We start from the raw sequence: 27,702 nt of genomic DNA, 5'->3' as shown, positions 1-27,702 counted from the left end.
ACAAAACAAGCTGGGTTTAATGTGAGAAAAAACCACTGTTGTCATAATATGAGCTGAAAAACCCACATGAATATATGTGTGTTTGCACATGTATGGTTTGGGAAAAAATATGTTTGATAAATAGAGATGCTTGTTTTTATTCCTGTTATTTGCACTTTATAAAAGTTGCCATTGTCATAATTTTTCTTCATTGTGCTAAAATCTTAACCAATACAATTGTCATAAAGAGGTTGGAAACCTGACTGCATTCAAAATGTGTGGCATTTTAAAATGCTACAATACATTACAAGGTATAATGCAATTCCTTCTCCATATTTCCTCATAAAGAACTCAAATATCAAGATGGTTCATTTTTCTAGGCAATGTTATAATTATGAGAAATTTAGATGTGAAGAAACATTGCTTTCTGAATTACTGATAAAAGTGAATTAAAAAAAAAAAACTCAAGGATTATATACCTACAATCATTGCTCAATTTTTATTATATGTATAATCTCTTGATATTAGTTCTATAAAATAATTTGCTTGTCATAACTGGAGCTTTTACAAGTCAAAAGTCAGGAAAAAATACATGGGTCAGGATGGATTAATAACATAAGAGACAAAGTAATTCATTTTGGACAAATTATTAATTTTTCTAATAATATAACAGATGGAGTAAAGATCATTTATCAGTGAGCCCATCCTATTCAATGAAGACAGAAGTCTAGTGATAGTTGACATATCTGTGTGACAGGAAAATCATTATTAACACCTAGTAACTTACCTTGATTTCAACTGATTTTGAGTAAATTAGTAGTGCTCTACCTGTAAACATATATAAAGAATATTTTATTCATTTTTTAATTGAAAATGTAATTTTAGCATATAATAAAGCATCTAAATTTGCTATACTATGTATGTTAAAATAGAAAGAAAGATATGACTACTAAATACACTGCAGTGGTCTTTTCAGCTTACAGTTTATGGGTGACAATCAAAGATGGTTGCCAGACAACAGCTCAGTCTACCAGATCTTTAAAACAGGAGACAATTATTTGTTTCATCCAAACTATTGGCTCTTGCCTGTGGGGTCCATATTTATTGGCTGTTATAGGCAAAATACAAATGCATTCCTCCTTTACTCTAACACAAGATAGCTCTAAAATATGATGGAAGGTCTGGTATGTGCAAAGTGACCTCTGTCTTCATTTTGACTTTCTCCTAACTTATTGTATTTCTTATGTGTTTGGTAAAGAATTTGTAATATATGAAACATTTGGTAGATTAATCAGTAGAAACTATATAATAGTGGTATAAAAAAATCTCTCTGTGAGCACCACTTCTCATTAGTGCTGTATCTCAGATTGTAGATACTGTTGTCAAATTGTTTGAACAATCATAATTTTTTATGGAATTCAATGGCATTTTTATATGCAAAGGCATCATTCTCTGAGAATAAAAAATGCATATTTTCCTTGCCTCATTAGAAATTAAAAGCAAGATATACATTCTAAAAATTTAATGCTGGAGAGACAGATACATAGGTTATGAGAAATAAATAATACATTATAATAAACTCCTGACTCCTGTCAGTAGTGGAAGAAGAAGGAAAAGTTAACATAAAACTTAAAAACCATGGAATACAGAAGACAGACAGAAATTATGAGGCTATTTGACACTAGGCATATCAACATTTTATACAAATCTAGCCCTGTAGGCAACAATTTCACAACAGAATTTTATGGCAAAGCAACAGCTGTCAGCTGTCCCCAGCTCTGTCAGAGTAGCAATCTTAATTTCTGGACATCCTTATCTCAGCTTTTTCATCCTCGTTTTGAAGTATGGTTTGAAGTTACATTAAAAATACAGAATCTAGAGACCCATGGCTCCAGTTACATATGTGGCAGAGAATAGCAGTGTAGGCATCGATGGGAGAGAGAACTTATTTCCAGTGAGGGCATGTTTTACCAATGTAGGTGAATGCCAAGGCACTGAGGTGGAGAGGGTGACTGGGAGCTAGTGCACCCTCATGAAGACACTTAGAGGGGTTGGGGAGTGGGATGGGAGAAGGTTATAACATTTCAAATATAAATAAAAAGAGTATCTAATAAGCAATTAAAAAATTTAAAAAAGAATAAAAATGTAATTATCTTAAATATACCAGAAATTATTTGGTAAAATTTAATCAACATTCTTTTTATGGCAAATAAAAATATGTAAACATTTTGTAAAGGAAATACAGAATCTCTGTAGAATGTGCACCCAATAACTTAAATGTGAGCAAGACATTTGGAACAATAGCAGAAATGCAGTCATTTTGAAAGAAATATGAATTTAGAATTCAGATAGCAATATGAAACTGAGTAAGTGTTACAAAAGAAAACTTTGTTCTAAAACAGAGTGACACACCCAACTTAGACAAATATACCTCCTCATTTATATTGTTTCTGGTGTTCATCAATAGGTTGAACAGAGTCAGACATTATAATTCTGTAAGCAACTGGTATGTTCTTTCAAAACATGTGAATGAAAGGAAGAAAATCTATAACTACTTCTTATAAGTATTTTTATTACAATTTATCAATCATACAATTTATCCTTATGGGTATTAGAAGATAAAAAAAAATTCACTATGGAAATCAGACTTACTATCCCTGACACAAAAGCCTTGGTGGATAGGATACAGAAATGATGCTTCTGTGTCCACTCACTGGATGTGTGCACATGTCAAATTGCTAATGGTACTCAGTCTAGAGTTAGATGCTCTTCCTTGGTGCTCCAGAGGCACCCTGGTTTTAGATTTGTCCATTGATACCTCCTCACACTGATCTGCCATCATGAATTGGAGTTTTGACTCCTACAAGAAGGTGGAGACTGACTGCCACTCTTGTTTTGTTTTGTTTTCATTTGTTTTATTTGTTTTGTTTTGTGGTTACTCTATCTCAGCTCGAGAGTGGTCACTATCTATGTTTCTGCGTTATGTATAATTACTTTTAGTAAAGTACTCTTTGCGACTGGCTAATGTTTTCTACCATTATGTTTTTCTTTTCTGTAGATTTTAATAACATGGTGGAAATATTTGTTTACTAAACCACTTTTTAAATTTGTTGTACCTTAATATCTTTAGTGTAAGATCCATTTATTTTAACATGCACACATTATTTATGTTATTATTTCAATTCAGGAATGTTTGTTTTTTCTTGAACTTGTTAGTTGTATGATCCTGAGATTTCCTGTCTAGTATTAATAAATTATTTTTAGTGTGAGAATTTTTCACATGGCTTTATTAAATAGGGATTCTTTAAAGAGTTCCTCATATTATTATTAAATTATGTATTTTCAAACAAATTATACAAACTTTAAATTTTCATAAATCTTACAACTCCCAAAATATATCGTGACTTTTTAAGTCCATACCTTTTATGTCTATGATATTTTATTTATATTCTCTAAGGTTTTCATGCCAAATAAATAGATTCTATATTGATCTGAGGAACAATTTGGTTGATTTCTAGAGTGTTTTACTATTTTTAAATCCTACCAGCAAAGGAGGAGTGTTCCTTTTTTCCTGACAATCTCAATAGCATGTGCTGTCCCTGAGTTTGAAAGTGGAGCCATTTTGATTGGTGTAGAGTAGAATCAGAGATGTTTTTATTTTAACTTACATTTCCTTGATGACTAAAACTTAGAACATTTCTGTGTTTACTAGCCATTTGAGGTTCTTCTGTTATAAATTCCCCATTTAGCTCTGTACTCCATTTATTATTTGGGTTATTTGAATTTTTTTTTTTTGGAGGTTAGCATCTTGTGTTCTCTCTATTTTTTCCTTACCCTTTTCTATTTTATTTCTTTTATAGTTTTGGATTTTCCCTTTACGTCATCCTATTTGCCTCTATGAGGGTGCTCCTCCACTCACTCCCCCATGCCTTCCTCACTGTCCTAACATCCCTCTATGTTGAGACATAAAGCCTTCATTGGATCAAGCTCCCCACACACCATTTATGTCAGATAAGTCCTTACTATGCTACATATGAGTTCTTTATTTATTTTGACTATTAGTTCTGTATTAGATGAGAGGTTAGTGAATATTTCTGCCCATTACATAGGTCGCACATTTTAGTATTGTCTGTGTCTTTTGCCTTAAATAAATACCTCAATTTAAAGAGGTTTCATTTATGAATTGTTTATATTAGAGCATGAGCCATTGGAGTTCTGTTTAGGAATTATCCCCCTGTGTCAATGAGTTTGAGGCTCTTTCACACTTTCTCTTCTATTTGATTTAGTTTATCTGGTTTTACATTGAGGTCCTTGATTCTTCTGGTCATGAGCTTTCTGCAAGGTTATTAATGAGGATCTATATTTTTCTACATACAAACATCAAGGAGGAACATGACCATTCATTAAAGATGCTTTCTATTTTTTCCTGTATGTTTTTGGCTTTTCCCTCAAAAAATTAAGTGACTATACTTTTATTTCTGGTTCTGCGTTTCTATTCCCATTGATTGGCTTTTGTACCAATAACATTCAATTATATATATTGCTCAATAGTACATCTTGGAGCCAGAGATAATGATCTATCAGAAATTCTTTTATTGTTAAGAATTATTTTCTCTATTCTGGGTTTTTATTTTTTCTTTATGAAATTGAGAATAGCTCTTTTCATATAATGAAGAAGACTCTAGTTATCTTAATGGGAATTTCATTGAATATATAGATTGCTTTTAGTAAGCCATTTTTACTATGTTAATTCTATCAATCCAATAAAAATCTTTCTATCTTCTTTTGTCTCCTTGAAATTTACTTTTAGATATTTGATGTTCTTCTCATATAGATCTTTCTTTTGACCAGATGTTCTTCAATAGAGTAATGGATACAGAAAATGTACATATATATAATGGAGTGTTACTCAGCTATTAAAACAATAACAACATGAAAAGTTTTAGGGAAATGGGTGGAACTAGAAAATATCTCCTGAATGACACAACCCAGTTACAAAAGAACACACAAAATGTGTTCTGAGAAGTGGATACTAGCGATACAGTGCAGAATACCCCAAGAAAAATTTCATAGACAGTATGAAGTTCAAGAAAGAAGACCAAAATGTTGAGGCTTCAGTCCTTCCTGGAAGGGAAATAGAAATACATACTGGAGGAAATAGAGGGGAAAAGAATGGAGCAGGGATTGAAGAAAAGGTCAGCCAGAGACTGCCCCACCTGGCAATCTGTCCCATATGCAGCCACTAAACTCATTCTCTATTTCTGATGCCTAAAAGTTCTTGCTGACAGGAGCCTGATATGCATGTCTCCCTAGAGGCTCTGCTACAGCCTTACAAATACCGATGAGGATGCTGGCAGCTAACCAACAGACTGAGCATGGAGATCCTCCAGAGCAACTAGGTACTAAACCACCAACTAAAGAGTACACATGGGACAACCCATGGTTCCAGTTGCATATGCATGAGAGGATGCTGTTGTCTGGTAGCAATAGGAGGAGAAGCCCTTGGTACCATGAAAGCTCATCTCCCCAATGTAGGCAAATTCCAGGTTGTGAGGTAGGAGTGGGTAGGTGGGTGGGGGAGCATCCTCATAGAAGCTGGGTGAGGTTGAATGTGAAAGGAAAGAACTGGGAAAGGAGATCTCATTGAAATGTAAATATATAGGATATCAAAGAAAGATTTAAAAAGAAAAATACTCAGAGGAGTTAAAGAGAAAATATGATATTCTAACAAAGTTGTGATAGTTGATTATTTAATAAGAGCAATGACTTACTTGCTTCAGAAAGTTTGCAAAATTTCTATTAGCAAGCATGGCTCTTCTCCTCTTGAGTATTCCTTAAATTTAATGAGACAACTCTCAGTTACCACAACCATGTGAGAGCCATTAATAACACCTTTGGTTGTATCTATCATTCCAGTTATTTCTGGGGTTTGTGTGTGGCACAGCTGAGGAGGATGGCTAACTGCCGCCCTTCTTTGGCAGCTTGCACACTGTACTTCACTTCTGGTAGCAAGACCTCAAGAGGGAGGATTTCAGGTTATTCCCAGATTAAAACAAATGTATGCTCTGGTATAATTATTGGGTGCTGTTAATAATAGGGCACATGTGAGAGCAAACCAAGGGCATCAGCCATATTCTACGATGTTTAAAGAACCACTTGCACTACCTCGGTCAAACATGCCTAAAGAGAGTTTTCCAGTGTGGTAATGGTAAATTTATTTTATAGTTCTTGTGGGGAGCAGGATTATCTCTAGTTATGACATAACTTTCTTTAAGGCAAGAATATACATATATATATATATTATATTATATATACATATATATACATTATACATATATATATATATTCCTATATACACACAGTGTGCTTCTGAAATTACTCCATGTTGTATATTCACTTCTGAATATATTTGGAACTAGGCAATACAGACATGAGAGAACACAGTACTTTTCATTTTAGGATCATTTATTTAACTAAAAATTTCTTGATTTATTTTTCTTTACTGCCAAATAATAGCCCATTGTGTACATCAACATTTTGGATGTTTTGGTTTCCTAGTTATCTGAAGTATGATAGCAATGAACATTGCAGAAGATGTATTTCTGGAGCAGATTGTTGAGTCCCTTGAGAGGTGAATCTGGGTTACATATTCAATTATATTCAGTTTTGAAAATTCTCCATGTGCAATTTTTAGCAGGTATACAAATTTGTATTTTAATATAATTTATAATATCTGTAGTCATTATCTCTTTCAAAATAGTTCCACTAGTCACCTTCACAGCACAACAACATTTATAGTAGGAGCCATGTGCCTGCTAATTTTACAGTTATAATTACTTTTCTCCTCAGTAACTTATTTAATCATCTCCTACTTTTCCATATATAATTTTCTGACCTCTTAACTTCTGTTTTCAGTTCTTGAAGTAACTGACTGCATGTTTCACATTACTTTTGCAATAACCAATTCTTATTTTATTTTATTTTTATTATTATTTTATATTATCTTTAATCTTTTCTTGCAGTCCAGTCATTTTCCCTTCCCACTCTGCCGTCTGACAGTTCCTCCTCAAATTTATCCTCCTAAGTCTTCAAGAAGATGTCCCCCCCCTTATGCCACCAGGCCTCCCTACTCCCTGAAAACTCAAGTCTCTTGAGGATTAGGTTTGTCTTCTCTCACAGAGGCCTGAGTATTCAGTCCTGTGCAGTATACGTGCAGGGGCTCGGACCACCTAGAGTATACTGCCTGGTCAGTGGCTTAGTCTTTGAGAGATCCTGGAGGTGTAGGTTAATTGATATTGCTGGTCTTCCTATAAGGTCACCCCAACTCAAGCTACATTACAGAGCAATAGTAATTAAAAAGTGCATGGTTTTGGTACAGACACAGACAGGTTGGTCAATGTGATAGAATTAAAGACCCAGAAATACAACCACATATTTATGGACACTTGATCATTGAAAAAGAAACCAAAAATATACAATGAAAAATAGAAAGCATCTTCAATAAATGATGCTGTTCTAAATGTCAGTTGATATGTAGAAAAATGAAAATAGATCCATGCTTTTACCTTTCACAAAGTTCAAGTCTAAGTTAATCAATAACCCCAAAATACAAAACAAGCAAAAAAACCCAAAATAACAAAACCAAACAAATAAAAAACAAAATATTTACCATGAATCCAGATACACCAAACATAATAAAGTGGGAAGGAACCTTAAACTCGTTGGAATGATAGGAAATTACTGAATAAGAACTCCACTGGTTCATCATCCAAGATTAGGAATTGATAAATGGGACCCTATGAAACTGAAAAGTTTCATTAAGGAAAAGACATAGTCAATAGGACAAATCATCAACCTACAGAACAAAAAACATCTTCACTGACCTTACATTTGGTAGAAGTCTAATATCCAAAATATATAAAAGCCCAAGAAGCTAAGCTTCAACAAACCAAACAACACAATAAAAAAAAAAAAAAAAAATAGGTTTCAGAACTATACAGAGAATTCTCAAAAGAAGAACCTCAAATTGACAGGAATCATTTAAATAAATATACAAAGTTTTCAGTAATTTGGGAAATGCAAATCAAAATTGTACTTAGATTCCACCTTACACCAATCAGAATGTCAAAGGCCAAAACTCATGTTGGTGAGAATATGCAAAAAGAGGAACACCCCTATGTTTATGGTGGGATTGCAAACTGGTTCAGCCATTTTGGAAATCCATCTGAAGTTTCCTTAGCAACTTGAAATAGATCTTTCTGAAGACGCAGCTATACACTCTTAGGCACATACTCAAAAGTTTTCCTATCAGGCCACAGAAGAATGTTCTCCATTATTTTCATAGCAGCCTTATCTGTGATAGCCAGAAGCTGGATAGAGCTGAGAAATCCCACAATGGAATTATGGATATAGAAACATGTTTCACCATGTTTATAGCAGCCTTATTTATAATAGACAGAAGCTGGAAAGAACCTAGATGTCTTTCAGTAGATAAATGGATACAAAAATTGTGGTATATTTACACAATGGACTACTAGTATGGTATTAGAAACAATGACTATGAAATTCCTAGTCAAATGGATAGAACTAGAGAATATCATGCTGAGTGAGGTAACTCAGCCACAAAAGAACACACATGATATGCAGTCACTGATATACTATCACTAGAAAGCTCTGAATACCCAAGAAACAACTCTCAGTCCATATGAAGCTAAAAACAAAAAAGAAAGAAAGAACAAAAGGCTAAAACGTGGAGGCCTCATTTCTTCTTAGAAAAATAAAAGAAAGAAAAAGAGAAATAAATGAGTATTTATCATATTATTATGTAATTAATTTTGTGAGCTATAATAATATTTTATAAAAGAAAAAAGGAAAAAAAGGGAAAAAAAGAAAATGTGGTTCATTATACAACAAAACACTATTTAGCTATTAAGGATGAGGAGATCATGAGTTTTTCAGGCAAATGGTTGAATTAGAAAATATGTGACTCAGACTTTAATAGACATGCATTTGTCCTCACTAATGAGTGGATATTAGCCAAAAATGTACAGAATACTCAGGATAGAATACACAAAACTGAACAAGGTTTATAAGATGAAGTGCCCAAGTGAAGATGCCTCAATCTCATTTTGGAAATAGAAGAGAAAAATCATGGTGGGGGGTGGGTGTAAGGGAGGAAGGGACCTGCTTTGGAAGTGGTCAGGGGGAGAAAAGGGAAACATGATCAGGTATTTTAGCATCAGGGAAACCTGAGTGAAACGCTGATTGCCAGTAAAAAAATTAAAACAGGCAACCTTGGGGGACAGGAGGTGTTTGTGGGAGAGCAGGGTCTCTGTAATCAATTCTTCTTTAACATTATTTTTGTGAAGGAAAATGTTTCCTTTAATAAGTAAAAAAATTCTTAAATTTAAAACTTACTGTGATACAATAAACATCTGTTTTTTTTTTTTTTTTCTCAATTAGTACCTATCTAAACTTTGTTTGGGTGTTTGTATATGTAGTAAAACATTTTAAATGGTTTATTATTCACTACTATAATTAACAGGACAGATTCAGTACAAACTGTATTGACTATTAACATATTTGTAGTTAGAATAAAGTATTAAATTTATAACTGCATACTGAACTAAACTCACTTTACAAATTATGCATGTTAAGAATGACAAAATAACTGTTACTTATATTATTAAAAGGACCTATTTTTTCAGTTTTTTCAGACAAACTCCTGCACTAATATGACTACCCTGCATAGGCCTGCTCTATTATGGGCTTACAAGAGTCATTGCACTTGGCAACTAAAAAACTAATACAGATACTTCAATATTTTTAGAGAAGAATATTTTTAAATATATGTAGTTTTTAAAAATATCACTGTAGATCTTGAACCATACAGGCAAGCTTATTTATCTACCTCACCCATCTTTCCTGCTTACTGAGTACTCTGGAGAAAGCCAACCTACCGTGCAGCCTGTTAGCTCAGGCAGGCACTTCCATTCTCCTGCCAATGGTCGGCCTGTTTCATCGGTTAGAAATTTTTAAAGAGGAAACAAATAAATGCATTAAAAATGCAGGAAATTACAATTAAACAGGCAAAGAAAATAAATAACATTGTTCAATTAGAAATAGAAGCAACAAAGAAAAATCACACTGAAGTAATCCTAGAAAACCCAGTGAAGGGAACAGTAACTGCAGATTCACCAACAGAATACAGGAGATGGATGGAATAATCTCAAACATAAAAAATACAATAGAAGAAATTTATATATCAGTAAAAGAAAATGTTAAATCTAAATAAATAAATAAATACAGGAAAATTCCAGGAAATTTGATATACAATGAAAAGACCTAAGAATGATAGGAATAAGAAAAGGTCCAATATCCAAGGTCCAGAAAATATTTTCAATTAAATCAAAGGAGAAAACTTTTCCAACCTAAAGAAAGAAATACCTATATACATACAAGAAGCATATAGAACACCAATCAGACTGGACCAGAATCAAAACAAAACTAAACGATTCCCATCATATAACAATCAAAATACAGAATCTTTTAAACAAAGAAAGAACATTAAAATTTGAAAGGGAAAAAGGTTAGGTAACATATAAAGGAAAACTTATCAGAATTATACATGACTTCACCAAGGTGACTCTAACTGGAAGATAGAAAGACATGGAAAGTCCTTGAATCTTAAAAAAAAAAAAATGACATACAAATCTCAATGACTTCAAAATTCTAGATTACAATTGATGGAGAAAATAAGATAAATCAAGAGAAATTCAAATTTAAACAATATCTATCCACAAATTCTGCCCTACAGAAAATATTAGAAGGAAAATTCAAACTGAATCAGGTTAACTACATCCAAGAAAACAGAGGAAATAAGTACTTCCATACCAGCAAAACAAAGAAAACACACACACACACACACACACACACACTCATACACACACAAATACCCAAACACATACACACCACCATCATTAAAGTAATGAAAATAACAATCATTGGTTATTAGTAATTGTCAACACCAGTGACATAAGTCCCCAATAAACAGACACAGGCTAACAGAGTGGATGTGAAGACAGGATCCATTCTTCTACTGCATATCAACCTCAGCAATAAAGATTGACATTTCCTTAGTGTGGAGGTCTGGGAAAAGTTTCCCAAGCAAACAGACCCAAGAGGCAAGCTTGAGTGGCCATTTTAATTTCTAATAAAATAGAACTTGAACTAAAATTAATCAAAAGAGACAGAGGGGGACATTTCATACTTATCAAAGGAAAAATCTACCAAAGTGATGTATCAATTCTGAAAAAGCTATGTCTCAAACACAAGGGCAACCATATTTCTCAAAGAAACACTGGCAAAACTTAAAACACATCTTGAACCACTACAAATTAATAGTAGGATACTTTGTCACTCTACTCTTACCAAGTGACAGGTCACACAGAAAAAAAACTAAATAGAGAAATAACAGAAATAACAGACATTATGAATAAAATAGACCTAATATTTTTTGATAGAATATCTTAACCACACAGAATATACCTTCTACAAAGCAGCTGATGGATCTTTCTCCAAATGCATGTAGAGTGTGTCACAATCAAGTATCAATAGATTTTAAAAAGTTGAAATAACAGCTTGTATTTTATTAGACCACCATGTATTACAGCTAAACTTAAAACAAAAACATCAGAAAGCCTACACACTATTGACAATTTAACAACTCTCTACTAAATGATCTCTTGTTCAGTGAAGAAATAGAAATAATAGACATTCAAGAATTTAATAAATATGAAGGAACTACATACCCAAATTTATGGGACATGAAAGCAATGTTCCAGAACAGTTATAACACTAAGTGCCCCCATAAAGAAATTAGAAATTTTTTATAATAATTTAAAAGTATATTAGAAAGATCTAGGAAAAAAGATGGAGCACACAAAAGAGGTTTAGAAGGCAGTAAATAATCAAAATTAAGACTAAAATCAACCAGATAGAATCAAAACAAAACAAAAAACCTCAGTGAAACCAAGAGCTCATTCTTTGACAAAATCAACAAGAAAAAAAAAAAAAAAAAAAAAAAAAAAAAAAAAAACCCTTAGCTAATCTAAACAAAAGACACAGAAACAGTATCCAAATAAACAAATCCAGTAAAGAAAACAGAGATATAACATCAGACCCAAAGGAAATTCCCAGACTAATTAGTTCTTGCTTCAAAAGAATGTGCTCCACAAAGTGAAAAAGAAAATCTTAATGAAATGGATGATTTTCCAAATAGATAGCACTTACCAAAGTTAAACCAAGTTCAGGTAAACTATTTAAACAGTCCTATAACAACTAAAGAAGTAGCAGCAGTCAATACCATCGTGCCAACCAAGAAAACCCCAGAGCCAGATCATTTTAGTGCAAAATTCTACCAGAATCTCAAAGAAGAGTTAATAACAACTGAAAACATCTTCAGCTAAGTCGCTGTATACAAAATTAAATCAAAGAAATCCTTTCTTCAAATGATAAGTGGACCAAGAGTCAAATTAGGGAAACAACACCCCTTTCACTATCCACGGATAATATAAAATTCTTGATGTAACTGTAACCAAGCAATTGAAAGATCTGTATAAATAGAATTTAATATCACTGAAGACTGAAATTGAAGAAGATATCTGAAGATGAAAAGATCTATGCTCATGGATAGGTAGAATTAACATAGTGAAAATTGGTATCTCACCAAAAACAAGCTACATATTCAATACAAACAACATCAAAATTTCAACACAATTTTTAAAAAAACCTTTAAAGAGAAATTCTGTATTCATATGAAAAAAGAAAAAACAGGATAGCAAAAAACAATCCTAAACAATTAAAGAACTTCATTAGGAATAACCAACCCTGACCTCAACTTTTACTATAGAGCAATAGTGGTAAAAACTCCATAGTATTGGTCCAGAAGCAGACATGTTTATCAATGGAATGGGTTTAAAAACACAGAAATAAACCAAAATACATTAGGACCCCTGATATTTGATTAACAAAACAAAACCATACAATGAAGAAGTGAAAGCATCTTCAACAAAGGGTGCTGGTCTAACTAGATGTCTACATGTAGAAGATTGAAAATAAATAATGAAAATACAAACTTATGTCTAAATGGATCAAAAACCTCAGCAGAAAGCCACATACATGATGACCCATAGATGAGAAAGTAGGACATAATATTGAACACATGGTATAGACAAAAATTTTCTGAACAGAAAACTATTGGCTCAGAATTTAAGATAAAAAATTCATAAATGGGACCTTATGAAACTGAAAAACTTCTGTAAGGTAAAAGATACAATCAATAGGACAAAATGCAGCTTACAGTTTCATAATGTTTGCCAACCCCACATCAACAAAAGGGTAATATCCAAAATTTATAAAGAACTTAAGAAGTTAGACACCAATAGTCCAAATTACCCAATTTGAAAAAAAAAAAAAAAAAACTGGAACACAGGGCTAACTAACTTTAATTCTAAAGAGAGGAATCTTAAATGGCTAAAAAGCACTTGAAGAATTGTTAAAAGTCAATAATCATCAGAGAAAAGCAAATTAAAGCAATTCTGAGGTTCAATCTTACATCCATCAGAATAGCTAAAATAAAAAATCTCAAGAGATAACACATGCTGGTGAGGATGTAGGTAGAGCAAAGAAATCCGTCCTCCATTTCTGATGAGAATGAAATCTTGTCCAACCACTTTGGAAATCAAATTTGTGGTTTTTCTGAAACCTGGGAATAATTTACTTCAACATCCATCTATACCACTCCTGCAAATATACCCAAATGATGCTCCATGATTGCCAAAGATACTTTCTTAATTATGTTCACAACAGCGTTATTCCAAATAGCTAGAAACTAGAAATAACATAGTTGTCCCTTAACTGAAGAGTGGATAAAGTGTATATCTACATAATGAAATGCTATCCAGCTATTAAAAATGAAGACAACATGAATTTTAAGGCAAATGGATGATTCTTGACAATATCATCCCGAGTGAAGTAACTCAGTTGCAAAAGTATATACATGCTTAAAGCTCACTTAGAAGGGGGAATAATTTAATCATAAGGCAGATAGAGGGAAGGAATTGGTTGAGAGAGAAGATATCCAGGTGTATGGCAGAGGTTAAGGATTGGATATGGTAGAGACAGGAGGGATAGACAGATGGCCATGAGAATTAATGAAAATCTACAACTTTTAGCAGGAAGGATAAGGAGTTACTCCAGAATCATTCCTCCTGTCACATTATAGTCAAAACACCTAATTAATGAAAGAAAGAATATTAAAAGCACTAAGGTTAAGTAAAAACAGTCAAGTAACATACAAAGGCAATTCTATCAGAATTACACTGGACTTCTTACCAGAAACAATGAAAGCCAGAAGATCCTGGGAAGATGCCATATAGATTATAAGATAACACAGATTCCAGCCCAGGTTTCTATATCCAGCAAAACTCTCAATTATCATAGATGGAGAAACCAAGATATTCCATTATGAAGTGCAATTTATACAATGTTTTTCATAAATCCAGCCCTACAAAGGATAATAGATGGAAAACATCTACAAAGGAGGAATCTGAAGCTGTCTTTAGTTACTCATCTCTACAGACTCAATGACATTCCTGTTAGTTCCCGAGATCTTGTATTCAGGATTGTTTGTCTCTTGAAACCTTTGTACCCATTCTCTACTGTATGTATGTATGTATGTATGTATGTACGTATGTATGTATGTATGGGTATACCACATACACTTATGGTATTATACATTATATATATATATATATATATATATATATATATATATATATATATATATATATATAATATATTAGACAAACCAGATCAAGTGAAGGTGAAACCCCTTTGCCCCAACCTCATAAAGACCCAGCTATGGTACCATGTGTGTGTGTGTGTGTGTGTGTGTGTGTGTGTGTGCTTATATAATATCATATTTACATGGTATTATATATGCTACATGTACCTGATATATAGTCATACATGTACATAATGAATTACTATGTGACAAGTAATGTATGAGAGTTAATATTATCAGTCCATTCCCTTAACTACTTGGACACCTTGTCCCACAAGAGTTAATATCAGTAATTAAGATTATAATAAAAAGATGTGTATCCTTGTAAATAAAAAAATTGCATATACATACACACAAGGAGTCAGATATACTAAATGAATAGTGACAGACATTTTCTGTATATTAACATGAAAAAAAGACATTCTACAAACTATAATTGATGGGAATATATCAATTATTGAGTAAATAATAAAAGAAAAAAATAATGACATATAATTGTGATTTTGAGCACAAATATTCTCCAGATATCTCATCCCTGAGTGTGAGCCATCATATGCTAAGATGTCTCTATGAAGATGTATATTTTCATGGTCAGAGATACTTCTCAACTTAAGTGGTGTCTTTATTCAGATATCATAACTTAAAAGTGTACAACTCAGTTGACTTATTTACCTACAAAGCTAAGAATGCTAAAGCAGGATATTTTTGGATTTTTTGCACTTGATACAAAAAGAAAACCTAGGAAAATCTTTTAAAACTTAGCCTTTGTACCCATCACAGTATTCTGTGTCTGACATTGTAGGGAGAGCAAAATTCCCAGAAAATGCTAATAGCTTTCATTGAATCAAAAACATCAAAATGCAGTAATCACAGAAATAATAACTTCATGTGCATTTATAATATCCGTGATGGTAAAATACTTACAATAATGCCATGCTTTCCTGGAAAAAAAATAGCTACCAAGGTAACAGTGACTCTAACAAATACTTCATGGAGACTGCGGCTTCGCTATATAATAGGGAAAAATGATTTTCTAAGTTCAAAGGGAAAAGAAAGTGACTGTAAGTAACTTAAACCTGTATGCAGAACCAATCACCATCATGGTAATTTTCTGATAATACAAATGGAAGCAGACAGTTCTCTAAATATGAAAATATGAACAGGTGCAGAATGCAGAGATTGTGTGAGGATAAGGAGATACAGAAAATATGCTGAAAGCAACTAAATTTCTCATTCATTTATCTTAGGTTCTCACTATGTGTGAGACAGATCTGGATCCTAAAATTCCAAACAACATGAGCATCTGATTGTCTTCTCATCTGCTTGACTGTTTCCTCACAAGGTGAGAAATGAGAGAAATACTAATTAGTGAGAAGCTTAGGTATCAATCATTCAAACAAAAAGTAAATCTTCATTTCTTTTAAAATGCATTTGTTCTTTTGCTGTATCTTAAAGTTTTTTGATGCAAATGCTGTTGAAACTGTCCCCGCATGCTTGCTGTGTCATGGTTACTACTGATACCACAAAGCATGTTTTGCAGATTCCTTTAAATCTGTTTAGACCTGGGAAATGGTATTTACAAATGTCTTCAAAGGAAGACAATGAAACAGAACGAATTACCAGCTCTTGGAGATAATATCTTCTGGACTCTTTCTACCCAAGTATTATCTATTAAACCCATTATTTGGATAGTTATATATGAGGTGTCAACAAATATTTCTTAGATTAATTTGATTTTTTATATAGAAGAAAAGATTAGAGGCTAATAAAATGGTACCCTGGACCAACCAAACAATTAACACAAGGTATTGAAACTATATTTTCAAATGAAATGTACCAAGACCATCACAACACAATAGGAAAGTTGTTTTTAATACTTTGAGTAAAGTGTTAAAATTTCATCGCATTTCCAATTACGAAAATGATGCATTTGAACTTGAGAGGAACATGAGTATTGTAAATTAATGACATAGTACAACTTGAATTTGAACATATCTGTAATTGAGATATGACTCATGACTTCTGGGAACACGGAAGAGAAAAATATATAATTTAGGTTGATAGAAAGTTCATGTAAGTGGATGAATTCAATGTCACATTAAAATTTGAAGATATGCAAAATGTTCTCCCCAAACAAATGGTGAGTTTATAAAATATTATATAGGTAGATTAAAATGATTGTTAATTATTTCACAATATAATTGTTTTTCTTACCTATTCATTGCTCTCCTTAGGTTAAATTATACAGAAAACTGTTGTCTAAAAATAGGATGTGGAAAATAATTTTAGACTGAATATTGCTACAATTTATCAGTTTTGTATTAATAAACTTAAATTTGTTATTACAAGTAATTTACAAATTAAGCTTTATTTTAAATGTTGCGAGTAGAAACATAATATACACATAAGTCTGTATGTGTATACCCATATGGTTCAATTCATGTGTGCTTTCATACACCAAATTAGGGCTCTAAAACAGATTACCTATGGATAAATAGATGGTTACTGGAGAAAAGTGTAAAAAAAAATTCATATATTTTAAAATGTGTATAACATTTTTCTCAATAAAACAGATTAGAATAACAAAGGAAACAAAAACTGGCTGACAGATTTGTGAAAAGTACAACTCCACTAATGTGGACAAACTGCAACATTTATGGACACATGTACCTAAAATTTCATTCACTAAGAAATGTGGCATAATTCAAAACAGCCAGAATCATAGAATGTGCCAGGAAGTCCATCAGCAGAAATGTATGTAATGAGTTTTACTGAGCCATTAGGAAGAATGAAATTATGCCATTTCCAACAAAAAAAGAAAGAAATGCAAAAGAGGACATTCATCCGTAAAAAAATAAGACTGAGTTAGACAATCCTTACATGATATTTTCTCTCAACTAAAAGCTAGAAAAGTAACAAAAACCATGAATGCAAAAGGAGAATGTAGTGGATAGAGAGTAACATAGTTAATGTGTAAAACCTACATCAAAATTTTTATGTCTTTTGGTATCAACTATCTCTTAGCAGAGAAAAAGTCTATAGATGTAGCAATTGTGGGAAACACTTGAGATGATGTTCATTTAGTATTAAGTTTGTAAATAGGCACAGCATATCCAAACTTAGGAGACACAATGAAGACAGTGCTCAGAGGAAAAGCCATAGCTAAGAGTGATTCTACAAAAAAAAAAAAAAAAAAAAAAAAATTGGAGAGAACACCCACCGAAAGCACCAGAACAAAAAGAAACAAATATACCCAAAAGGAGTAAAGTGGCAGGAAATAGTCAAACTCAGGGCTGAAATCAACAAGTAAGAAACAACAAGAAATATACAAATATCAGCAAAACCAGGAACTTTTTCTTGGAGAAAATCAAAAAGTTATATAAACCCTTATTCAGACTAACCAGAGGGCACTGAGACATTATCCAAATTTTTAAAAATGAAATGAAATCAGAAATTAAAAGGGACACATCACAACTGAAACTGAAGAAATTAAAAAAAAAAAAAAAAAAAAAAAAAAAAAACAATCATCAGATCCTACTACAAATGCCTCTATGTCTTTGTCAGGGATTCTATTCAATAGTAAATTAGATGTTAACCTCATGTATCCTGACTTAGATAAGCATCTGCTCCACCAGTCTCCTGACTTCCTCATTGCTTGTGAGCTATGGGTGTTGGGTAAACTTTGTATTTGTGCTAATTCTTCCCAGCCCCCAAACCTCTTTCCCGACCCCCTCCCTATAACTCCCCCCCAGCTTTTGAGCCTCGTGGTCCTGGTTGGTACTTCTATCTCCAGCGTGAGATATGTATCGGCCAGGAGCTCCGCCATTAAACTACCTTGTGCTTTTACAACAAGATGGTCTCTCGCGTTTCATTGGGTAACCCCATGTCCTGAGACTGAAGTGGGGATCCTCGAAAGGGGGACCTACAGTACCAAAGTTAAATCAGAATCAGATAAACTATGTAAACAATCCCATAACTTTAAAAGAATCACTCATAAAATATCTCCCAAACTCTCAAACCCCCCCCAAAAAAAACAACCAAACAATCCCCCAAAACAAACAAACAAACAAAAATAAAACAAGCCCAAGACCACATGATTTTGGTGCATAATTCTATCTTCAGATAATACCTAATACTAATACATCTCAAACTATATCATGGTATAGAAACAGAAGGAACACTTCCCAACATGTTCTATGAAGCGGTAGTTACATGGATACCTAAACCACACAAGGATGTAACAAAAAGAGAGAACTTCAGACAAATTTCCCTTATGAATAATAATGTATAACCATTCAATGAAATCCTCTCAAATTTAACCCCAGTACACATCAAAATGATCATTCACCATGATCAAGTAGGCTTCATTCTAAGTGTGCACGGATATTCTTTTTTTTTGTTTGTTTGTTTGTATTTTTTTTTTTTTTTGCTATTTTTAATCTAGAACTTTGATCTAATTGGGTTTTTTTTAAACAACTTTATTTTACAAAACAAAAATAAATGTACAGATATTAAGCATTTTATGCATAAAATTATAATATACATTTTTGTCAGTACTCTTTTTTTCAGATTTAAAAAAAATTTTACATAAAATTATATGAATATAATTTTTATTCAGTACTTGATTTTTTTAAAGATTGATAGTATGCATTGAAAACTTAATAGTTACACTGAGCATAAAGTACATATAAACAAAATGTAACATGGAAATACTCAAAGTTTTCTTGTTGTATAAAGATTTTTTTGTTTTGTTTTGTTTTGTTTTCTTTATTTCTTGGTCTTCATACAGTCTGTGAGTTGTTTCTGGGGCAGTGCGAACCTCTGGGATTAGCATCCCACTATCAGTAACTGCATATTATGTCTAATTATTTTGTGACTGGGTTATTTCATTCAGAATGGTATTCTCTAGATGCAGCCATTTTCTTAAGAATTTGGTCAAGTCATTGTTTCTGGTGGCTGAGTAGTATTCCATTGTGTAAATGTACCACAATTTTTGTATCCATTCATCTTCTGAAGGACATCTGGGTTCTTTCTAGCTTCTGACTATTATAAATAGAGCTGCTATGAACATTGTGGTGCATATATCTTTGTTGTGTACTAAGTTGTCTTTGGGGTATATGCCTAGAAGTTTAATAGCTGGGTCTTCAGGTAGTATTATGTCCAATTTTCTGAGGTATGGTGAGACTGATTTCCAGAGTGGTTGTGTTAGTTTGCAACCCCACCAACAGTGGAGAAGTGTTCCTCTTTCTCCTCAACCTCGCCAGCATCTGTTGTCATCTGAGTTTTGGACCTTGGCCAATCTGACTGGTATGAGGTGGAATCTCAGGATTGTTTTGATTTGCATTTCCCTGATGGCTAAGGATGTCAAGCACTTTCTCAGTATTTTCAACCATTCGATATTCCTCAACTGAGAAAATTTTGTTTAGCTCTGTACCCAATTTTTTAAAAGGGTTATTTGATTCTCTGGTGTCTAGCTTTTTGAGTTCTTTGTATACCTTAGATATTGGGCCTCTATCTGATGTGGAGTTGGTAAAGCACTTTTCTCATTCTGTTGGCTGCCATTTTGTTTTCTTGACAATGTCCTTCGCCTTACAGAAACTTTGCAATCTCATTAAGTCCCATTTGTTAATCTTTGACATTAGAGCTTGAGCCATTGGCGTTTTGTTCAGAAAATTTTCTCCTGTGCCTATATGTTCTAAAGTTTTCCCTACTTTATCATCTAACAGTTTCAGTGTATCTGGTTTAATGTGGAGATCTTTGACCTACTTACACTTGAGCGTTGTACAAAGAGATAAGAAAGGGTCTATTTTCATTCTTTTGCATGCTGAGTGCCAGTTGTACCAGCACCATTTGTTGAATAGGCTGTCATTTTTCCATTGACTGTTTACGGCTCCTTTGTCAAATCAGGTGACCATATATATGAGGGCTCATTTCTGGATCTTCTATTCTATCCAATTGATCCACATGCCTATTTCTGTACCAGTACCATGCAGTTTTCGGCACAATTGCCTTGTAATATATCTTGAGGTCAGGGATAGTGATTCCCGCAGATGTTTTCTTGTTGAGGATGGATTTTACTATTCTAGGTCTTTTGTTGTTCCATATGAATTTGCACATTGATCTTTCCAATTCCATGAAGAACTGTGTTGGAATTTTGATGGGGATTGCATTGAATCTGTAGATTGCTTTTGGTAGGATGGCCATTTTTAAAAAGTTGATCTTTCCAATAAATGAGCAAGGAAGATCTTTCCATTTTCTGAGATCCTCCTCATTACTTTCTTTAGAGGTTTGAAGTTCTTGTCATACAGGTCCTTCACTTGCTTAGTAGAGTCACACCAAGGTATTTCATAGTTTTTGTGACGATTGTGAAGGTACCTTTTCCGTAATTTCTTTCTCCACATGTTTGTCCTTTGAGTATAGGACAAACTACTGATTTGGTTGAGTTAATTTTGTATCCAGCCATATTGCTGAACTTGTTTATCAGCTGTAGGAGTTCTCTGATGAAATTTTTGGTGTCACTTAAGTACATTATAATGTCATCGGCAAAGAGTGATGTTTTTATCTCTTCCTTTCCGATTTGTATCCCCTTGATCTCCTTTTGCTGTCTAATTGCTCCAGCTAGGACTTCCAGTACTATGTTGAATAGGTAGGGGGAGAGTGAGCAGCCTTGTCTAGTCCCTGATTTTAGAGGGATTCCTTCAAGTTTTCTACCACTAAGTTTGATGTTGGCTGTTGGTTTGCTGTATATTGCTTTTATTATGTTTAAGCATGGATCTTGGATTCCTGTTCTTTCCAGGACTTTTAACATGAAGGGGTGTTGAATTTTGTCAAATGCTATTTCAGCATCTAGTGAGATGACCATGTGATTTTGTTCTTTGAGTTTGTTTATATGGTGGATTACATTGATGGATTTTCTTATATTAAACCATCCCTGCATCCCAGGGATGAAGCTTACTTGGTCATGATGAATGATCATTTTGATGTGTTCTTGGATTCGGTTTGCAAGGAATTTTTTGAGTATTTTTGTATCAATGTTCATAAGTGAGATTGGTCTAAAATTCTCTTTCCTTGTAGGGTCTTTGTGTGGTTTAAGTATGAGGGTTACTGTAGCCTCAAAAAGTGAGTTAGGTAGTATTACATCTGATTCTATCTTTTCGAATAGTTTGGAGAGTATTGGTGTTATATCCGCAATAAATGTCTGATAAAATTCTGCACTGAACCCGTCTGGACCTGGGCTTTTTTTTGGTTGGGAGGCTTTTGATGACTTCTTCTATTTCTTTAGGTGTTATAGGGTTATTTAGATGGTTTACTTGGTCCTGGTTTAACTTTAGGATCTTGTATCTGTCTAGGAATTCATCCATTTCCTCCAGATTTTACAATTTTGTAGAGTATAAGTTTTTGTAGTAGGATCTGAAGATTTCTTGAAATTTCTCAGTTTCAGTTGTTATGTCTCCACTTTCCTTTCTGATTTTGTTAATTTGGACACTCTCTCTTTACCCTCTAGTTAGTCTGACTAGGGGTTTATCAATCTTGTTGATTTTCTTAAAGAAATAACTCTTGGTTTTGTTGATTTTTTCAATGGTTCTTTTTGTTTCTATTTGGTCTATTTCTGCCCTAATTTTGATTATTTCTTGCAGACTACTTTTTTTGGGTGTATCTGCTTCCTTTTGTTCTAGGGCTTTTAGCTGTGCTGTCAGGTTGCTGATGTAAGCTCTCTCCAGTTTCTTTTTGAAAGCACTTAGGGCTATGAGTTTTCCTCTCAGTACTGCTTTCATTGCATCCAATAGATGTGGGAATGTTGTGTTTTTGTTTTCGTTGTATTCTAGAAAATCCTTAATTTCTTTCTTTATTTCTTCTTGACCCTGCTATCCTTTAACAGAGCGTTGTTTAGTTTCCATGTATATGTGGGCTTTTTGTTGTCTTTGTTGGTGTTAAAGACCAGCCGTAGACCATCGTGATCTGAGAGGATGCATGGGAGTATTTCAATCTTCTTATATCGATGGAGGATCGTTCTGTGTCCAATTATGTGGTCAATTTTCGAGAAGGTGCCATGGGGTGGTGAAAAGAAGGTGTATTCTTTTACTTTAGGATGATATGTTCTGTATATATATATATTAATTCTTGTTTGTTTAAAGTCTCTGCTAGTTTTGCAGTGTCCTTGTTCATTTTTTGTTTCCATGATCTGTCCATTGTTGAGAGGTATTAAAGTTTCCCACTATTATTGTGTGGGGTGAAGTGTATTTTTGAGCTTTAGTAGGTTTTCTTTTATGAATGTGGGTGCTTGTTTATTTGGAGCATATATGTTAAGGATTGAGAGTTCCTCCTGACAGATTTCCCTGGTAATGAGTAAAAAGTGTCCTTCCTTATCTTTTTTGATAACTTTTGGTTGGGAATTTACTTTATTCGATATTAGAATATCCACTCCAGCTTGCTTCTTGGGGCTGTTTGCTTGGAAGTACTTTTCCCACCATTTTACTCTGAGATAGTGTCTGTCATTGTCTCTGAGATGAGTTTCCTGTATGCAGCAAAAGGCTGGATTTTGTTTATGTATCCAGTCTGATAGCCTATGTCTCTTTATTGGGGAGTTGAGTCCATTTATGTTAATAGATATCAAGGAATAGTTGTTTCTGGTTCCTGCCATTATTGCTTTTGTGGGTAGAGTTGTGTCTGTGTCTTTTTCTTCTTTTAGTTTTCTTGTTTAGGAGTTTTCTTGTTTTTACTAGGCTGTATTTTCCCTCATTGTATTGGTTTTTCCACCTAAAATCCGTTGTAGTGCTGGCTTTGTGTCAGATATTGTGTAAATTTTGATTTGTCTTGAAATATCTTCATCTCTCCATCTATGGTGATTGAGAGTTTTGCTGGGTATAGCAGCTTGGGCTGGCACTTGTGCTATCTTAGGGTATGCATGATGTCTGTCCAGGCTCTTCTGGCTTTCATAGTCTCTGTTGAGAAATCGGGTGTGATTCTGATTGGCCTGCCTTTATATGTTATCTGACCTTTTTCTTTTACTGCTTTTAATATTCTTCCTTTGCTTTGGGCACTTGGTGTTTTTACTATTATGTGTCGGGATGTATTTCTTTTCTGGTCCAACCTATTTGGAGTTCTGAAGGCTTCTTTTATGCTCGTGGTCATCTCATTCTTGAGGGTATTTTAGTTTTTGTCTATGATTTTGTTGAAGATAATTACTGTGCCACTTATTTGATACTCTTCTCCCTCTTCTATTCTTATTATCCTTAGTTTCGATCTTCTAATTGTGTCCTGGATTTCCTGAACATTTTGGGTTAGGAGCTTTTTGTTTTTTGCATCTTCTCTGGCTGTTTTGTGTATGTTTACAATGTTGTCTTCTGCCCCCGAGATTCTCTCTTCCATCTCCTGTAATCTATTGGAAATGCTTGCTTCTGTGATTCCTGATTTCTTTTTTAGGTGTTCTACCTCTAGGGTTATCTCTTTTAGTGTTTCCTTTATTGTGTCAATTTTCCTTTTAAATTCCCTCTTTCATTCCTTTGTCTCTTCGGTTCTGTTTTCCTCTAGTTCTTTGAGTTCTTTGAGTGTTTTTCTTGTTTTCTCTTTAAAAGCTTCTGAATCTTTTTGCTTTTCCTCCCGTTCTTGTTTAAGTGTTTCTATGAGAATCCTGAAGCATGATTTCAGGTCGGCGTCTTCTTTTTCTGGAGTGTTTGGAATTCCGATGTTTGCTGTTATGGGAGAGCTGGGTTCTGGTGTTGCCAGGTTGTCTTGGTTTCCTTGGGATATACTCTTTTGCTTTCCTCTTTCCATTTTGTTGTCAGTGATATGTTCTTGCCTTTCCTTTGTATCTGGTCTGTGTCCCTGGATCTCCACTGGCTCAGGTGGCAGATTGGCCGAGCCCTGTTCTATGCCTCAGAGTCCCTGGGTGGGAACAGAAGTTCCAAAGTTCTGTTCCTGGTCTCTGGATCAGGCAGGTCGGAGGGAGCGTTTTGCGTGCGCACTCTGCAGAGATCTCTCTGCTCCCCGGCTGCCTTGATCTCCTACTCACCAGTTTTTCAACCAGGGAAGTTCTATATAAACTAACCCAAAGAAAAAACACATTATCATCTCATTAGATGATGAAAAAGTCTTGAAAAATTACAGTACCCCTTCATGTTTAAAGTGATGCAGAGATTATGAATCCAATATCCATACTTAAACATAATGAAAATAATATAGAGCAAACCAATAGCCAGCATCAAAGTAAATGGAGAGAACTTTGAAGCAATCCCACTAAAATCACTGACAAGACACAGATTTCTACTCTCTCTCTACTATATCTATTCAATATAGTACTCAAACTTCTAGCCAGAGCAGTTAAGAAATGAAAGGAGATAAAAGGGAAATAAATTATAAAGAAGAAGGTCAAGATATCACTATTTGCAGATGATATGATCGTGTATATATAAGCAACCATAGAACTTTTACAGCAGATAACAAACTTTAGCAAAGTGGCTAGATATAAAAATATTTTTTTCAGGACATATATGAATACCAAGCTTCACATCTGCTACATATGTTTGCGGAGACCTATTTTCTCTGTTTGGTGGTTCAGTCTCTGAGAGCCCTAAGTGCCCAGGTTAGTTAAGCCTGTTTGTCTCTCATGAAGTTTCTATCCCATCCAGGGCCTTCAATTCTTCCCCCAGATTTCCATCAGCGTCCACAAGCATCGTCCAGTGTTTGGCTGTGTGCTTCTACACGTCTGTATCACTGTGCTGGAAAGAGACTCTCAGAGGACAGTCCTGCTTAATGTATGTCTTGGAGCATAACAGATTCATTATGAGAATCTGTGAATTCTAAATACTGACCAATGCTTCAAAAACTATAGGTAGATTATAAAATGACACTGGCCCATGATTATTAAATTTATTGTGTAAACTCAAGTTTACCGTTTATAGGACATTTAAGGATTCACAAAGCAAACACTCATAGTCATATGTAGTAGAACAATTTATAGTGTCTCACGATAGTACATAAGGATTTAGATTTAAGTTTCTTATTTCAGCATGTGATACCTTGTAATGAACAGAAGAGTGTTTTCTTTATGTACCAAGAACAGTCAAAATTATTAAGAGTATATTATTTCCTTAAAAAGGGCATTTTGAGTGTTCAGAATTAAGGATTCTAATTTTACCATTTTCACCAAACAGCATTGCTAAATGTTTACATTTCTCAGAACACAATGCAATGCCGATATGTGCATAATTAGTTCTACTGATGTCAAAACCTTAATGAGATCATGGTTCAGATTTTCTTCATACATTACACTTTTCATATGGCCTTCCTATTGTTTATTAGCTTTAAAATTAATACAAAAAAGAAGAATGTTATTGAGTAATAACTTGTCACTTATAAGTTATTAACTAAATCTCTGAACATGGATGTTTATGTTTAAATATTCATAACAAACACAAAAAAGTGATATCATATGTAAATAACCCTAAGAGTTAAGATATCTAAAAAAAGATTTTAAAAGATTTCTAATAAGTATATGCACAAAGGATCAAATTAAAAGTTATGTGTAATTTTATGTTAGAGTTGTATTTAGGAGAAAGAAAGAATTTGAATTTCTGAGATCTTTTGTTTTTTATTGTAAGATTCCTAGCACCTTCAGAGTGTGAAATTCTTTCTTTTAGGATTTATTCTAATTTTATTCAGACATAGCTGTGCATAAAACAGTTACTAATAAAATGAGAAATACATAAAGGTGTCATATTCCTGTCCAACGCATGAAAGACAATAGATTAATTTTAGGATTTAGCACAATTTTCCACTGCATAAGCTCCAAATATTTCAAGTAATTTTCTGTTCAATAGATCAAAACTAAGTGAATCTCTACTATTTAACCTTTCACTGATAATGATTTTGTAACAAGTCTTTCACAGAAATAAAAGACCTTGTCTTTAATAGATTAATTCGGATTGCTTTTAGAATGTAAGCTTTTATGTGTTTCAAAGAAATATTTATCATTTTTTCTGTCATTCAATACAATAAGTAAAGAAATATAAGTTGAATAAAACTTAATCATATTGATGACACACAAAATGTTTTTGACTTTTATCTACATATTACCAATAACTTTTAATGAGCACACTGACTAACTGCTCCAGAATCATATTTACTAAGCTTTATACACAAATTCTAATTCACTATAATACCTAGGTATTTTTTTAGGAACAGGTTTTTTAAAAAGGTGTATTCCTACCTGTTTTGATGTTATTCTAATGGTTTCTCAACTAATTCCTTACTCATTATGTTTGCTACAGCTCTGGCATCCCTGATTCAAATTCTTTTCATTTTTAAAGAGCAACTGAAATTATTTACTGAGATTTGGAACTTGTAATTACTTCATTTGACTAATAACACTTTAGTCAGAATGAGAGTTAATATTTTCCAGTCATGGTTTTTTAAATTGTTTCAAATGTAAGAAACAATCACAATTCCAATCTCTTAATCTACAATCAGTTTGAATCTTTTGGAAAACTGGTGTTAAGTGAAAGATAATGATTCACAGGAAATTAACTTTTCCAAACAATAAATAGATACTAATCTTTTTGATACAATAAGTATCATTGGGTCATCTTAAATAGCAAAGAGCAATATTTATTACATTTATTTATTTAGCAGGTGTTTGCACATAGGTACACTCCTTGCCACACTATGAATGCACAAATCAGAGAACCACTTACAGTAGTCTGCTCTCTCTTACCATGTGAAACTCAGTACCCAACTCAAACCATCAATGTCAGTGGAAACCATCTTTACCAACTGAGCTATCTTGCCAACCCCTCCTCACACAACAATTTTAAAGTTAAGAAAAATCTTTTCTAATAATTATGCAGCACTGGACTTAAGGTTCTTCCTTGTTTCTATGC

This window comes from Micromys minutus (genome assembly GCF_963924665.1).
Source record: "Micromys minutus genome assembly, chromosome: 23".
Lineage (NCBI taxonomy): Eukaryota > Metazoa > Chordata > Mammalia > Rodentia > Muridae > Micromys > Micromys minutus.
Note: the sequence above shows the minus strand (reverse complement) of the source record.